A 12,500-nucleotide genomic window follows, 5' to 3' on the forward strand; every position below is an offset into this window, starting at 1 on the left:
ATTTCGCTCTCCCCAATCTTCACTTTACGCCACGTCGACTCTCCGTCGTGGAATTAGACCAAGGTTCTTTTTTTAACATAAATAAGGACCTCGTTTCCCTTATCTTTCGCACGTAGGAGATCGAAACACAGCCCAGGTTCACAGTAAAGTAGATCGATCACCCTAGATAGACAACTACATAGAGGTTCCGGCGCGGAGGCGGGAAGATTAAGATGAAGGCGCGACTGATGGAGCGATTTATGAGCAGAAGCGGAGCAAGAAATTAAGATGAATCTGCTAAGAGGTCAATGAAGCGCGGCGAGTAGAGGCGCGACTTTAGGAGCGGTAAATGAAGGCGCAGTGGCGGGAGAGTCAAGATTCAGATTCATGTTACGAAGTCAATGAAGATGAAGAAGAAGAAGTAAATCATTCTCATTATTTATTGGTAGTTGTCGGTCGTGCCGAACAATAATATTCCAGAGAAATGCACCTAAGATCAAATATTTGAGCCAGCTTCCGTGGAAAATTCAGACTTTCTTTTTGATGCAGCGATCACATAAAACATAAACTTTGAAGCTCAATAGCTAAATACATGGCAATTGAATCATGAGCGGGATCATAAAGAGCATACTGCAAGTAGGAAGTGGAATTAATACAATGAATTCAGAAGCATCAAACCTCTCTTGTTCGAAAGAATCGAAACACATCGAAATGGTACCAGCCGTGCTTAATAATGGAAGGATTTGGCAGAAATATGTAGAATGGTCCCTCCTAAAAAATTATTCCAGAATAAATGGGCAATAGTTAGGAGAGGTGCGCCAGTGTGAGCGAAGCAAGGTTATTAGATACCGAAGGTTCTAAGCGGCCAGAACCACGTGCAAGTTTCCCTGCATGTGGCTCGTCCGTGATAACTTCTTCAGATTTGCGTGAACTAGCGGACCGATCACTAAGTGGGGATGCTCCTCCAGCATAAGCGAACCTTTCGGTACTGGTTAGGAATGGGCGCCACTATCCCAGCTCGGATCAGCCATTATTTACTTCGTAACCTTTCATCGTTGATTCATCTTCGCTACGCTTTTGCTCCTCGCGCCGCTCGTAAACTCGCTTTTGCTGACGCGCCCGCTCACTCGCGCCTTTTGCTCGTCTTCTGCTCCTGCTCACTCGCTTCTGCTCCTAAGCGCCTGGAGTCGCTCGCTCCGTCGCGCCTTGTCTTGAGGCTTGGCTTTCTTTGAAACCCCAGAACAAAGAAAGTATTTCTCTTCCGTTCGGGTGTGAGTGACGCCTCCACGAGAGAAATCGCAATGCATCTTGCTCAGCAGGCGTAGGAGTGGGAGTGTCGCGAGTTCTGATTTATCAGAACAGTTCTTATTTTAATCAGAAACAATTCTTTCAGAACCTATTGAGCGCAGCTAAGCTAATATGCGTCGGAGAAAGCCAGGTGTCGGAGGAATCTTCGGTCCGGAGCATTGATTCCCCACTAGCTCTATCTCTCAATTGCCTATTCTGTGCTCGAGAAAAGGTCCCGCTCGCTCGTCTTCATCTGAACGCTCGTCTTCATCCTCATATATTCACCGCTTCCGCGCCTCGAGTTTAGTTGTTTTAGTAGGTACCATGGCACCTTTCGCTTATCCATTCCGCGCCCGTCAGACGCGCTAGCTCTTTATCATTATCATCTACCGCCCTTTTCCTTCGTTATTTCATAACCTTCACGCATCGCATGAAGATCGTCGTATCTATGCTCGACTTCACTTCGGTTGCGGGTGCAACAGGTAGGAGTACATTATGGCAGGATCTGTCACCCAGGCAATCCAACCCTCCTCCAAGAAGAATGGTGCTATGCCCCCCCGATATCCCTATGGAGCGAAAGAGCTGCCTGGTGATCCCTAGGTTGCAGCACGTCCGCTCTTCAAATCGCGCCTCGCGCCGCAACCGCCGTTTCTAGGACCGACCGACGCCTCACCTGCACAGGTACCTACGTTGTGTAGTATGAGTCGCACATTCAACATAGCGTTCGGACTCATGTGCCTTCCAGAACCAGGGGAGTTCCCTTGCTCCTGCTGCGTACGATTAGCCAGCCTTGCGGCGGCAAAAGGATTAGGACGTCCCCCATGCTACGGTTCCCCGCGGTCCGGCCGCATTAGGTTAGGGAGCTGGGCGATAAAAGCTCTTCCGTATCCCAAAGCGCGCTGCCCTCCTAGGCGCGCAACACTAAGTAATCCAAGCCAACCCACATTACTGACTAACGGTGGATAATCATCTTTCTTAGAGGTACTAAATACAACTCCATGAATGAGCAAAATGAAGGTTGCGTTAATGATAAAGATCTCTGGGAAACCGCTAAAAAGATTGAACATGTAGGAGGGAGGTTCTGATTTTAATCAGAAGAATTCTGCTTTCATTTCTTTCAGAACTAAGCACTGAGTTACTTACGGTTCCTCACCCTTAAAAGAACTGAAAGAAACAAATTCTGAGAAATCAGAACTTTTCATTTCTTGCAGAACTTATCTTGAAGATAACTTCTTAGCTCGCGCCTGATTCATCTTCATCTTTATTGACTTCGTAACATTCATCTTCATCTTCTTTATCCGTGACTCCGCTCCGCTCGTAAACTCTTCTGCTCCTCGCGCCTTCAATAATTCATTTACTTCGTAACCTTTTACTTCGTAAACCATATCGACCAAAAGTCCTATTAAGCTTAGCTTAGTTCTCATCGATAAACTCTCTATGATGGAGCATTTTTGCTTGTAACGACAAAAGTATGGACTTATTTTGTAGTCTTTCCAGAGATATAGCATCGCCATATCGTATTCTCGGCGAGGATTTTGAAGTGTCTGAGCTCCCAGTTCCAGCCAATTGACCGTTAGGTCAAGGCGCAGTGGCGTTCTGGCGGAACGAAGAGATCTTCCGCTTGCATACCAGCTATCAGATAGTCTATGGGTGTAGGTTACAGTAAATAACATAATCATTCGGTTATGTTTACATAATGTCGAGTTCATGCTGAACCTTCATCGGGTTTATAAGAATGGGGTGCGAGAGGATTAGATGGCTTAACCGTTACCTGGAGGCACGGTCCTGGAGCAGGTTGATTAACAGATGTGCTGTGTCTTCTATTTCGAAACAGAACACGACAAGTCCCGAATCCACGAGGAACTCTTTTAAGTTCATGCTGAACCTCTTCTGTCATAAAAGAAGCAGGGCATCGGTAGTGAATAGGGATCCCACGGCCAAAACTATGGCCCAGGCCAGACCGCCCAGCCCAACCCATTACATAGAGCTAAGGATGAGGCTCGAACTCCTAGAGATAAAGCCATCCTTTCAACTGAAGTCCAAAGATGATAAAAAAAAAGTGGCGGACAATTAAGGCGGAAGCGGTGAATATATTAAGATGAAGACGGCGTTCAGATTCAGGCAGCGTTCAGATTCAGGCAGCGTGAAGATTAAGATGAAGACGCGAGTGGCGAGTGTTTAGGCGCATCGCGAGAATGCAGATTTAAGTATCTAACTGTATTCTACTTCTTGGGGTTATTTATTTAGTAACCTCGACAGAAATCTAACTTAAAATAAAGAATTATTTACTTGTAACCATCTCTTTCTCAACTGACCCATTTTAATCATTAGTGGTTAGGATACTAAGTAATGACATAATATCCCAAGTTAAGTACTTTATTTTTTTATGAAGAATAGTCTCATAAAAAATCTATGGAGTTTCCCTATTAATAATAAGTTATTTCTTATATAGCTAGAACGACCGCAGCAGATACTAATTTGTTAAGAATCAATCGGATTGAAGCGATAGCATCGTCGTTAGTTGGAATCGAAATATCTGCGAGATTTGTTGTATCGATTAAACAAATCGTCAGAATCCCCAAAATGACACATTCTCGAAGAGCCGTATATTCTTCTTGCTGATCAACAATAATTACAATATCGCTTCGCCCCTGTCTTTGATTCCACCCAGATATATATATATGTTTGCAGGGTGGATAATTGTCTCTTCAACATTGCTGCTGGGAGACTGTTGAGTTTTCTGCAATGTTTACAAATGCGGTGAATAGATACTATGTTTACATATGGATCCCTATGTCGTGACATTCTATTTAGGATTAGTAATGGGCGTAATCCGACCTGTGACATATCTATCGTTATTTGGGTACCGTATTAACTTCTTTTGGCTTCTATTGAATCGAGAAATAAGTTTGATTGTACATCTTTTAGATTTTTAGATATTTCATTTAGAATTTAATATTATTTTCTTATTAATATTATTTTCAGTTTCATATTATTTATATTTTTTGATATTGATATATATATACAAGGTATGCTCCAGGGTATGCTCCGGATAATTCAAATCGAACCAATTTGATGTCTGACTCGGACCTATATTATATGAATATGACCGGTAGTTTCTTATTTTCTTGCAGTTCTTCTGTGCCGGATAACCAAGCGAGGAGGCGGGGCGGCGTGCGAATTTATGAGCAGGTGCGTGAGCAAGAAAATAAGAAGAAGGAAAGGAGGCCACCGGCCTCGCTCGAATAGGAGGGCTTTATTCTGGATCCGCCTGCTTGCAGAAATGAATGGATCAGAGGGTTTTCTTTACGCGCCCTTCTGCTCCTAAAGCGCCTCCGCTTCGCCCCTTTTGCTCGTCGCTTCTTCGCTCCGCTCCTCGCGCCTTCGTTCTTTCTTGCAGAACCAAACCCTTCTGCTCGTCGCGCCTTTGACCGTTAGCCGTAACCTTTCCAATCACTAAGACAATACCAAAAATGTTTCGTCTTTTATCGGCCCGAGGAGTTTACTCGACCCATTCTCGATCTCACTTACAGCTCAAGTGTCGTCAATCACTAAGACAATAATCTCTGTTAAGAAAGAGATTATTCCTGGAAACTTGTCCAGTACCACCAACCAGTACTAAAAATGCATCTCCTTGCCTCGCTTTCGCTCACTCGCGTCTTCATCCTCATATTCACGCTCGTAAACTCGCGCCTTGCATACAAGCAAAGCGCTATTGGCGTTAAGAGCTCACTGAGCGATGATGAAGTAAGTCAGTGCCCTCGATTGTTCCAGAGAGAAGGATCATGGCGCCCCGAAACCATGACATCCTAAGCAGCATCTCCTTGCATGCAAGAGACTTCCGGCCTGGCCTCCCGGCTCTGTGTTGAAAAAAAAAGCGGTAGCTAAAGCAAATCTAAAGCTTAGTTGCTTTTTGCTTATTATTCTTTGCCAATGGGTTGCTTGGCACCAAGCAACGGTTAAAAGCATCGAAATAAAAAGTAATGAATGCGAATAGAACATATGATTGATTGAATGAAGTGGCTGGCGATAAAAATAAGTGTTGGTCCCACTTCGTTACCTGCTCTTGTAATGCAGGCGCCTTCGTAACCTGAAAGAGTACATTCGCCTACTCCACCAAAGAAATACGGAGAAACCTCCATGAGTTTTAGCAATGTTGTTGATCAATTCCATAATTAGTACAGTTTTACCCACTCTAGCTCCCCAAAATAGTCCAATTTTTCCTCCACGGCGATAAGGTGCGCCTTTACTTTAATCCCTGTTTAAAAGATTGCTAATTGAGTCTCTAACTGGATAAAGGCGGGTGCGGATCTATGAATAGGAGATGTTGTGCCAGTAGATACAGGACCTAAATTATTAACAAGCTCACCAACCAATAGAAAATTCGTCCGAGAGTGGCTCCACCGACTGGAACACTTAGAGGAGCTCCGTATCAATCACGTCCATTCCTCGCGTTAGACCTAACTCATAGCTACAGCTCTAATTATCTTTCAGATAACCTTGAAGGCGCAGTGGCGGGAGCGGTGGATAAGTTTGGAATTGTGTTAGGTCTAATTCCTATTACTTTGGCAGGATTCTTCGTAGGCGTATTTACAATACAGGCGTGGTGATCAGCTGGACCTTTGATTGATTAAGTAACATTTCTGACCGTGCGTGATTTCTGACCGTACTTTCGCTCCATTCAGATTCATCTTCATCGCTCCCGCTCACTCGCGCCTGCTCATAAGCACCTAAGCGCCGCTCACTCGCGTCTTCATCCTCATATATTCACGCTTCGCGCCTCTCCGCAGGAATTTGAGTTGTAATTCAACTTTTCAGTTAAGTTAGTTTCTTGTTTGTTATTCAATATAACAAAGAACATATTCACGCTCTGTAGGATTTGAACCCACGACATTGGGTTTTGGAGACCACGTTCTACCGAACTGAACTAAGAGCGCTTTCTTATGAAAGAAGATACAACTGTATGGCAAAGAATTTCCTTGCATATAGTCTCATAAAATGCGAAATTATGCCCAATTATAATCGATCTCAATTAATCCCTCTTACCCATAGGATAAGTAATTGGTAGGGATGAAAGGATTTGAACCCGTGACATTTTTACCCAAACCAAGCAGCGCTACCAAAGCAGCGCTACATCCCCCTTTTACAGTGTCATTGTAGAGATTCCCTTTCTTGTTTTCCACCTCGTTATTTCTTCCATGAAGAAGATTGCCATTTGGCTTTTTGTTGAATATACTATAAACTATATACTTAAAAATAAATAAATAATGATTTGGTTCGGAGGGTCTTTTTTTAGGGGCAAGCAAAATCCATCTACTGGCGGTACATAGACATTTTGGTTATATTATAAATCGAGGATCCTTTATTTAGTTCCAGCATCTAATCATACATGTATTACAATAAAGAAGGAAACACAGGTTATGTTATATAATAACATTCCTGCTTGTGCTGATTACTCTAAGGTTTGGGTTTTAGCAGGTTTTCTTGCAGAACCTTAGTCGCTCCCGCTCTCGCGCCTTGAATTTCAGGTCGAACCTTTTTAAATTCTATTTATTGTTATTGATATGGAAGAAGAAATGAAGAGATACAAAGAATTCTATGTGAGTAATTTCCCCACCCCCTTCTTTTCAGTTGTTTAGGATAGGAAAAAGAGAAAGAATATAAGGGCCCCAGGGTCTAAGATCGAATTTATTTGGTAGAATATAAATATAAAATTGAGTCTAAGAAACAAAAAATAAATAATATAAAATACGTAAATTACTATGATTAGACTAAAATTGTTAGTTAGAAAAAGTTGTATTAGTTAATTATTTATTATTTTATAATCATTCGTGTTTATCCTTTCGCTCCTTTCGCTCGTCTTCATCTGAGCGCTCGTCTTCATCCTCATATATTCACGCTTCGCGCCTTTCTCTTTTCGATTTCTTGCCTCTTCGGTTCGAATCGAAAATATAAGAGTGGTCGATCAAAATCCAAAGCAAAGGAGGTCCATGGCCAATGGTAAAGATGGCGGCGTCAAAGTGTGGAATGTACCAGTTGTGTCCGAAATGGTGAAGGAATTTCCGGGTATTTCCAGCTCAAAAGAATCGACACAACCAGTCTATTATAATTTAACACATTTTTAGCTATTATAACAAGCGTACAATGAAAGGTTCTAATTTATCAGAAAGAAATGGATCGAACAGAGCGTGTGGGCAATTCTTTCAATCCAAAGGTAACGAAGTTTTAGAAGTCATAATATTCTATATAATATATATAAAAGAAATAAGAAAGAAAACTCGGCTTAATGAAGAGTTACGAAGTAAAGCGCGAGCGTGAAGATGAAGACAGCGTTCAGATGAAGGCAGCGGCGGGCGCGGGCGAGAAATCAACAACCCTTTCATAAACCCAAGCGATCCTTTCGTAGCGGTGGGGATATCATTTTTATATAAACATGAGTTGTCGATTTTTAAGTTAAAATCTATCTTACTAAGTGAATAGATCTTGAAAAAGGTAATTACTAATTACTATTGCTATAAATAAAACTTCTTAGTGACCTTTTTTTAATAATGATAAACAATTTGAGAGAACCGAGTCGATCCCTAGAGCTACCTACTGGTCCTAGAACCAGAAAAAATAGGCATACTATATATACAAAAACTTAAAAACTCAACTTGAAAAAGAAAGACTAGAATCCATATTTAATTATTGTGTTGTAATAAGGCGCAGGCAGTGAAGATGAAGATTCAGGCAGCGGAGCAGAGGCGGCGAAGTCAAATCACGTTCTGAAATAAATAAATCCTTTTAACTCTTAATTTTTTTATTCTATCTTCCTGGTCCGAGAATTGAGTTTCAACCATTCCTGTATATTATTTTATAATCTCTTTCTTCGAAACCTTCACAATTCATTATTATTTGATATAGTCAGGGCTTAGATTAAGAAGCAATTGCCTCTTGTACAGATTATGTATCAATCTACTATATAATATAGGAAGGAAACCTCGTTCATGAGTTACTGCTACCACAAACGACGAACTCTTTTGCCTACCTCTATCTTCATGAAACTAAAGCTCTCATTTTCAGTTGAGCAATCGTTGAGTAAGTCTTGAATGAGCCTCAGCTTGATTTATGCAAAAGAACTCATTTTGGTTGGCGTCTCGAGCTATATATCCTCGTCTAACTCTGGTCATTTTAAAAAAATGAAACTTTTATACTTCGCTTTACCCTTAACTTGTTTTGAAAAAGGCTTTTCGGCCGCTCTTAGCGCCCGCTCACTCGCCCTTCGAACCTTTATTTACTTCTACACTTCTTGAAGAACGTTTCATCGTTTCTTCTGAATCTTCATCTTCATTGACTTCTTAGAATCTTCATCTTCATTGACTTCTTAGAATCTTCTCATTTCTTGCTCCTAAGCTTCTGCTCATATCATAAATTCACTTGCGCTCCTAAGCGCCCGCTCGTAAACTCGCTCATCTTAATCTTCACGCTCCTCGCGCCTTCATCTGAACGCTCGTCTTCATCCTCATATATTCACGCTTGCGCCTTCAGATTAATTCCACGCTCCTAAGCGCCTGAATCTTCAGATGAATCTTCACGCTCCGTCGCCTTCATCTTAATATATTCACGCTTCGCGCCTTCATCTTAATATTCACGCTCGTCTTCATCTTCACGCTCGTCGCGCCTGAATCTTCAGATGAATCTGAACCCTTCGCGCCTTCATCTTCATTGACTTAGTAACATGAAGATGCATCTGAATATTCTGAAGTCAATGAAGATGAAGATGAAGAAGGAATGAAGTTCTGAAAAAAACGAAGGAAGTCAAAGGTTCTGAAGGTTCTGAGGTCACGTTACGAAGTAAATGAACAGCGAATGAAGAAAATCAATCTATATTAACAAACAAAGTTGAGCTGTATGTGTTTGCTTACTATATAATTGACAGGTAGTTCGTTCTGATTAAAAAAAGAATAACCTATTCCCACGACAAGTATTAGACTAAAACAATACCATGTCTTACCCATATTTTTTTTAGAGGCCGGGAATGATAATTCGACTTTTATTAAGCTGCAAGCAGCTCACTTGGACCGATCTGTGCTTTGATCTCCTATCCTAAAGTTAATAATCTTTTTATTTCAGAACGTAATTCCTCAGTCGGAACCTCCTGGCGTAGCGATCAGGTTATCGAAGGTTCTTCAATAAGTTATGTTTACATAAGTTGCTCTATTTTGCTTATCAGAACAGAGCGTTTCTTCGCATAGCGCTAGGCCATTCGTAGCAGCCAAGGATTAGTTCGATCCATTAGGTTCTTCGATTTTCTTTGTTGGAAAAGGACAAAAACATCTTTGATTACGATTAAAAGGAACAATCTCAAATAGACCAAGATCCATTTCGGGTAATTTCTTGGTAGACATAATCTGCCATAATCTCTTGATCCCTACATTTATGTGCCAGAATACAGAGATATTTTGTAGGAAAGTAATCAACTTTTTTTTGATATTATCATCAAAGGGGTGGGAAAGCTGCAGTAATTCTTTGGAAAAGCCGGTTCTCTTTGTCTTGAGCTTTCATTCCTCAATCCACTTATTCGTTCTTTCATATACCTCCCCACCAATAGATAGAGACAAATAGGAATAACCAAACCACGTCTACAAAATGCCAGTACCATGCTGCTGCTTCAAAGCCAACGTGATGCTCCTTGGTCAGATGACCAAGATATTGGCGAATACCACATATGATCAGGAAAAGATTACCTAATATCAAATGAAAACCATGAAAGCCAGTAGCTAAGAAAAGGTACAATCATCAATGCTATCCAAAATAGTGGAGTTTGCTTGGTATATTTCATTCCTTGAAAGCTTGTGGACACTAGAGCCAATGAAGTGGTAGCTACTAAAGCGTAAACAGCTCGTTTTCCTTCCCGCAAGTATAGCATGATGAGCCCAAATTCTGGCAGCTCGGATGAAGGGAGAATAGGGGTATTAAGAAAAGGATTTCCGAGGATCTAAAACCCCAATCCCTTTTGGGGGCCAAATACCTCCGATCTCTACCGTAGGTGCCAAAGAAGAATGAGAGGAAGCCCGAAAAAGAGCAAAAAAGAACATAACCTCCGATACTATAAAAAGAATAAAACCATATCGAAGTCCTAATTGTACAGCTTTTGTATGATGTCCTTCCAACGTGGATTCACGTAGAACATCGCGCCACCATACGAACATGGTATATAGGATAAATATTAGACCCAAACTGAGAAGTGTTGCACCCCCTTGAAATGGGTGCATGTACATCACACCTCCTACGGTGGTTGCAAAAGCTCCGAGTGAACTCGAAATAGGCCATGGACTTGGATCTACCAAATGATAAGAATGCCTCTGAGATTCAATCATAAACCTTTTAGCCCCGGTTGTATCTAAACCTCCCCTTCACCCCACCCCCTCAAGTGGTAAAGAAGGGGGTTGGTCTCATTTTCTTTCTATCTGACAAGACAAACAAATAGGAAGGGATGGTTCTTAAGTGATACTCAAAAAATAAAGATGAAGAGAATCGTAGGTTTGACCGACGAACTACGTGGGAAAAGAAAAAGACCTTATGAAAAATGATTAGTATCACCGTTTCCAATGCCCTCTTCAATTCTAAGGCACGGAAGAGCAGTGCGCGTTCTATTCAAAGATAGATCCTCGAGGATACGCCGGAGCTTTTGGATGTCCCATTGTTTATTTCAGAACCTGAAACTATATCACGAGAGAGTCCTCGTTAAGTGATTTCATTACTTTGTAACGGTTCTGAGGGGCGAGTGAGCGGGTTATCGGATAAAGAAGATGAATCTGAATAACCTTCGTAACATGAATCTGAATCTGAATCGCTCCTAAACGCTCGCTCACTCGCGTCTGAATCCTCATATTCATCGCTTCCGCGCCTTCATCTTAATATTCACCGCTTCCGCGCCTTCATCTTAATATTCACCGCTTCCGCGCCTTCATCTTCATCTTCACGCTCCTCGCGCCTTCTTCTGATTCATTCTTTTTTTATCCTAGGCATCACCTTTTGCTCCTAAAGTCGCCCGGATAACCTCAGAACCTTGCTACTATAATGAGCTGCAATCAAAACACTTTTGTATTCTTTCAACAAACTCCATTAACCATGGCGCCCTGCTTCCCTTTCAGCTCTATTGAGTGTAATTAGTATATACCTTCGAATATTGGAGTTTCTTTATGTTATGTTTTTGTTTTTTTATTTCGCGATTGTAAAGTGTCGGTAGCTATGCTACCTTCTCTTTTTATTATACGATATACGGTATAGGTATCAGTTAGTTAATTGATGGACCGGTGCTGGCCCAGCCTTATTTATAAAAATATCCCTACTTCTTCCTCGTCGGACCTTCTTCTGAATCTTCATCTGAACGCTCGCCTTCATCTTAATATATTCACCGCTTCCGCGCCTTTATTTTTATTGTTCGTAAAGATATTAGGACTTTCACACTGACATTGAGACAGAAAATATTCGATCAGTTTCCCAGTTCATTTTTTTCAGAACGTTTTATCGTTTATCCGCTGGATAACGTTTCATCGCTCCCGCTCGTAAACGCTCCGTCGCGCCTTCTTGTTAGTGGGAACTTTATTACGTACGAAGATCACTTTCACAGCAAGCAAAGCGAGAAGCTTGACTATTATGTCAATTGACAAAACTATTTTATTTATCCGCTCCTAAACGCTCGTAAACTCGCGCCTCCAGGACCCTGCGCGGTAGACCATAAAATTCATTCTTCTAAATCAGAACCTACAGCTCTCTCATAATTGCGTAGATAAGAACAGTGGCTATCTTTAAAAAAGTGAGAGAGAGGCGCGAGGAGCGTGAAGATTAAGATGAAGACGATGGAGCGGAGAAGTCACTTATTTTTGTCACCTTTTTCATTTGATTTTCTTTAAAAAAAAGAAAAAAGGCGCGAGGAGCGGGAGCGAAAAGCCACCTCTTTATACGCTGGATAACCTCGTCGAGATCTTTTTTGGTGTTCAGCTCCTATTGAAAATAATGCATTGGATGGATGCCGGGCATTGAGAAGGAAGGGCGCTTTCAGGCGAAAGGCCATGGGGAGATACCGGCTGTGAGCCATGGATCTCCGATCGGCAAACCGTATCCAAGCTCCGTGGCTAGTCTGCGCTCTTTGGACTTTCAAAACTTAGCGAACTGAAACATCTGAGTAGCTAAAGGAAAGGAAATCAACCGAGACCCCGTTAGTAGCGGCGAGCGGATTGGGGTTTGAA

At 41.7% G+C, this 12,500-nt stretch overlaps 1 non-coding gene and 1 pseudogene across 1 annotated transcript; one reads left to right on the plus strand and one right to left on the minus strand.

Moving 5' to 3' along the window:
* Window positions 1-6,130: 6,130 nt before the first annotated feature.
* On the minus strand, window positions 6,131-6,203 carry TRNAW-CCA (transfer RNA tryptophan (anticodon CCA)). Its single transcript has one exon. It is a non-coding gene; the product is annotated as a tRNA-Trp (tRNA).
* A 6,191-nt stretch (window positions 6,204-12,394) lies between these two features.
* LOC144710795 (25S ribosomal RNA) overlaps window positions 12,395-12,500 on the plus strand; it is a 2,962-nt pseudogene continuing 2,856 nt past the window's right edge.

Source organism: Wolffia australiana, chromosome 12, assembly GCF_029677425.1.
Source record: "Wolffia australiana isolate 7733 chromosome 12, ASM2967742v1".
NCBI lineage: Eukaryota > Viridiplantae > Streptophyta > Magnoliopsida > Alismatales > Araceae > Wolffia > Wolffia australiana.